General features: G+C 43.1%; 1 pseudogene; it reads right to left on the bottom strand.

Annotated features, from left to right (window-relative positions):
• Positions 1-365: 365 nt before the first annotated feature.
• On the bottom strand, positions 366-4427 carry LOC130377630 (toll-like receptor 13; annotated as a pseudogene).
• Between the last annotated feature and the right edge of the window lie 857 nt (positions 4428-5284).

The raw sequence follows: 5284 nt of genomic DNA, 5'->3' as shown, positions 1-5284 counted from the left end.
ATGAACTAGTTCAGTTAAACGTCAATAATTCAACATTTTGAACTAAGTTCACAGTTCTAAAAAACTGAACTAGTTCATAGTTCTTTTTTTCAATATGTTGCTGTGAGCTATTTGTTTTTTCCGGTATTTTGAACATTGAGCCCGCTTTGTGTGTTGTCTAGGATGAAATAGAGTGGTTGAAAGTATCGTAGCGAAATACAGTTTCTATCGTGTTTATTGCACATGTAGCGCATTTTATAAATCTCATTGATTTCTGTTGGAAGACTCATTGCTTGTTGGCCGGAAACATAAAGGGGGGATGCTCACGTTTGGTTGTAGTCTTTTTGCTCGGTTCTAGCCCTACTGTTGAGACAGAGAACCGAGTGAAAAGACTACAACCAAACGTAAACAGCCCCCTTTTTCGTTTCCGGCCAACAAGCAATGATTCTATGAGGTATTCTAGTCCGCTGAGCTATGAGCCAGAGAGCTAACGTTATGGATTGTACATATTTATAATTCGAAATTCGTCTCAGCCTTTATACCACAGATACTCTAGGGTTTATAGCATATGACCGCGTTGTCTGATTACAGTTTAATTCATTTTTCACAATTTAACAGCTCTCATTTTGAAAATAATCACCACGCCATTCGTTTCAATGGGAATCGCGATAATTTCAACCTAAAGTGTACATATTTATAATTTGAAATTCGTCCCAGCCTTTATACGAAAGTTACTATAGGGTCTATAGCATATAACCGCATTTTCTGATTACAGTTTAATGTGACAGTAAGCTGAACTCACCGCAACTGCAAATTAACCACACGGGGATTACCATGGCAACCGGTCAAACAACACAGCGTTCTGCGCGCGCATCCGCCGTGTTGATAAACAAATAACCCCCATATTGAACGAAGTTAAACTAAGCTAGCGTTCCGTTCACAGGCACCCGAATGAAAGAGTTCACAGTAACGTTAATCAGGCAGTAATACAGTACGTTCAGTTCACGTTCGGCCAAAATATGAACGAGTTCATCAACAATCGTTCAATTAACGCGTTCGGGCACAACACTGGTTATTGGTAACCATACCTGAAAATGTCAAGAGTTTTCGACTTGAGGTATAGGCTGCAGTATGAATTTTACAGAATTTGAGAAAAAAACAAAACATTCAAAGTGAAAACATGATGAAGGAGCTACATCATGATTTCACTTCTGGAACTCATGTTGCTCAGGGAGTTCTTAGTATTTGGTCTGTTAAGCCCTTTTAAGATTAAATGTGTTAAAGAGTTATACAATAAGATGGACTTGACTTCTTTATTAATAACAGGGCATTAGTGAATACAATTATGATAAAGTAGAGATTCCACAAAACTAAGGAAATTAGTCATCAGAGCAAGACGAAGACGGAACAGCATCTTAAAGAATGTAGGCCTAAAGGGAAATGCAGCTTTGCGCAAAATTGCCCTTGAAATGTGGATTCCTCCACGACTGTTTCAGAAAGGAAAGCATTACATGGTGGCACCACTATTACCTAATAAATATATTATAGGGGATAACATATATATGTATGTATACACTGTATATATGTATTAATATAATGACATTTTTTATGAGCACTTTCATTTCTTGCTTTACCAAAAACGTACAATACTGAAACAAAAACAGTGACCCCAAAACTGTGATATGAACAAACCGTGAACCTTGTCGGGCCGTCGGTGAACGTCTGTTGCACTAGTTTCCTCGGGTTGTCACACACCTTTGGCCCTAGTCTGCCCTGTCAATTCATCATATTGAAACGGGGACGGAGGCCCTCGATGAGAATATAACTTGATATTTGTTGCATTCCCATATTAAGAATTTGCCAATGAGTCCAAGGTCTCACCCCCCCTCCAGCCTTTCTTTTACTGGTCTGGTCTCTCTCCTGGGGGTCCGTCCTCCACGGTGAGCCGTAGATGCTCACCTATTGGGTGCTCCTGGGTGTTCAGGGCCTGCCGGAGCTTCTCCCAGAACAGGTCTGGGTGTGCGTCTGCACGGGACCAGCTCAGGTAGGTTTGTCTCTTCAGGAGCCTCCTCATGCGGTAGTACGGAGACAGCTGCTGCATGGGAATGTCCTCCAGGAACACCAGGATCAGCACGTCCTTCTGCTCGTCAAACAGACGGAAGCTGGGGAATGGAAATGTTTCACTTTAAACCTTACATCCTTATGCTACACATATTATTCCACAGCTTTTGTGCGTTAATCATGATGTAGAATATAATTGACATGATATTAAAGCATAAAAAAATGGTGATAAACAATTGCACGAATAAAAATGTAAAGCTCATTCCGTTAAAGGTCCCATGTCATAAAAAATTCACTTCATGAGGTTTTCTAACATTAATATGAGTTCCCCTGACCTGTCTATGTTCCCCCAGTAACAAGAAATGGTGTTAGGTCTAAAACGAGCTCTAGGTATCCTGCTCTGCCTGAAAGCTCAGCCGTTTTCAATTTTCCCTGTATGTCGTCATATGGGTACATGTTACCCCTCCTTTCTCTGCCTTGCCCGCCCAGAGAATTTGGCCCGCCAATGTGACAATGAGCTACGACCGTGCGAGCGCCACATGTGTGTGTGTGTGTGAATACAGACACTGTGACGCAAGTGTTGAACACTTCATTGTTATTTGGATAACCGTTCTGCTGTTGGTGTTATAGCGCATTACACGTCGGGATCTCTGACGTCTCTGGTATTTCCACAATGAGACTCGAGGTGGGGGTCATCTCAGCCATGATTGAGGAGGAATTGGGGGAAAGGAGCTTCGGCCTTGACTCCCTGAAGTTCATGAATTGCGACCACCGCCCAGGGGCGGTGGTGCCTCGGCAGCGGGGCTCCGGCGGTTGACAGTCGCGGTCCACAATCGCGGGCAACAATTCCTTTCTCCTCCATGTCGCGGTTAAGTCTACTTCAGATTGATGTGGAAGTGGAGGGTTATCTCAGCCATGGTTGAGAAGGACTTGGTGGAAAGGAACTTAGGCTTTGACTCCCAGCAGTACATGAACCGCGAAATGGAGGAGAAAGGGATTGTTGCCCGCGATTGTCTCCCACCGGAGCCCCGCAGGTGGTGGTGCCCTACTCCTGCCGGAGCGGGAGTAGGTCTCCAGGACTCCCGCCAGAGCAGCCGGAGTGTTCTAGAATATTTACAGAACACGGCCAAAAGCTGTGAGCGCATCGCCATTGCGATACGCCCACTGTAAACGGAATGTTTGTGGAAAGCTCATTGTGGGACTGGATCATAGGGGCTATAATTCTGCAACAAGCCTAAATTTCTTGAACGTCTTCAAGTACTGTATTAGGGCCCACTTTACAAGCTATATAAAAGCATCCATGAAGTGGCATGCCATGGCACCTTTAATTACCTTCTTGTTATAAAGCTAGGTGTTCTTACCTGGCTACCTGGATCTCTCTGGAGCACATTCACTCTTCAGGTAATCCCGGACTGACTACGCAGCATGGTCTTCGGCCTGCCATAGATGGCGTCTGTAATGTTGTCCATGATGGACTTTCCTGAAAAGCATTGGTCAGTGACAATCATTAACATGAATCCATCCAGAAAATTGCTTATCTCTGTGGACCATCGCTCAAGTGATGGCATGGAGAACAAAGTTACATCCTTCAAGGACAAATCATGTTTTGATGTAATATTTGGACCCTAATCGAGCATCAAGATACATTTATACTGCTAGCATGTATGCTAACTATAGGTTTAGGATGTGACAATTGATGTTCAGGATAGGGCTTCCTTCCACCTGGGCTGGAAGTCTCGGTGTGCAGACACAGTCTCCAGCCCTGCTCGTCCTCCAGCTTGGGCAGCAGCTCCCCAAGCACCCAGCCCTCGTCGTTTGCGTTTGTAGGAGACGAAGGCGTAACATTGATGAGGCACGCTTGTTCTTGTGCTGTGAGTTGTAAAGGAACGCCAGCATGAGGTAGTACGGTGGTAGACCAGATGCCATTGCAGGAAATGGTGGGTGAAGGAGACTGCTATGTCATGATGATCCGCACATGCCGTGGAAATATAACAGATGAAGCCCATGTCTACTGCACGAGATCGAATGCTCAATATCCAACAGTTTTTTCCCTTTAAGGTTTGGAGGGGAGTTGCATTCCAAAGTTGTACGCATCAAACACTTGTGTTTGCTTCTTGGTGATTACCCATTGGAGGAACCACGCCTTGTCACAGTCACAGCCTGAAGCTATTTACCCTTTATATCTAGGTATTCAAGTGCTGGCAGAGACGCAACACAGTTTCTCTAATCTCCGAAAAGGCATTATGTCTCACCTCCAAGAACTTCAGCTCTGTAAGGTTAGCACGCAGCAGAAAATCTAGAGACTGCAGACTTGCGTGTGAGATTTGAGACTTTTTAGTTTTTTGAATCGGAGAAAACAAACCATGAACAAAGTCAGCCAATATCATTTGAACTCAAGAAAGCACTTTCGATTGGGTGTATAGTTGAAGGTATGTGGGTGCATATACATAAGATGGGAACTTTCTGATATTGAGTGTTGACAAATTTGTCAGGCCTTTTAGAAGATTTTGAGGGAGGTATGCTCCAAATCGACCGTGTTGCCCTGAAAGACTCAATGTATCTAGTTTTGAAAGCTCAGCAAATGGTGCCTTGGGAATCAAACTCAGCTGATTTATATTTAATGTGATTGCTCATCAAATTCAATGACTTTAATCCCTTCAAGTCACGAAAACTTTGTTTTTGATTTGAGTTTCTTTTAGTTTATTTGACTGAAGTGTAAGGTATCTAAGATTGGACAGTCCATGAAATGCACCACTTTTTAACTTGCTTAATTTATTCCCATCTAATGTCAGATTTTGAAGGGATTTCAAAGCTTAATTCTCCCTGATCTAGAACAGTGAGTGATTATTTGACAAATTAAGCACTTGGAGATTTGGCATGGGGTGTGAATGAAACGCACACGTTTAATTTACGAATACTGCAGTTTGGCAACTGCCAAGTTTTTTAAATTGACTAAATCTCTGAAAACACAGTCCTTTAGAGCCACCTAAAGGATTATGTTTAGAAAGAGAATTCTGCAGGACTTTCATGTTGGCAAAATCCTCACAGTCATGCACACGCATGCGATTGAAGCTGAGATCCAGTTTAAAGAGGTGTTGATACATTCTGATGGCATATGGGACAGATGAGAGGCTGTTGAACATAAGGACTAAAATTTGAAGCTGCCTAAGAGATTGAATGATTGTCAGATATGTTAGTTATCTTGTTGTGCCCCAAGTCCAACTCATTCACATTGGAGCCACAA

The sequence above is a fragment of the Gadus chalcogrammus genome, chromosome 23 (assembly GCF_026213295.1).
Source record: "Gadus chalcogrammus isolate NIFS_2021 chromosome 23, NIFS_Gcha_1.0, whole genome shotgun sequence".
Taxonomy (NCBI): Eukaryota; Metazoa; Chordata; class Actinopteri; order Gadiformes; family Gadidae; genus Gadus; species Gadus chalcogrammus.
The sequence above is the reverse complement of the archived record's forward strand: the minus strand, read 5'-3'. Positions and strand labels throughout refer to the sequence as shown.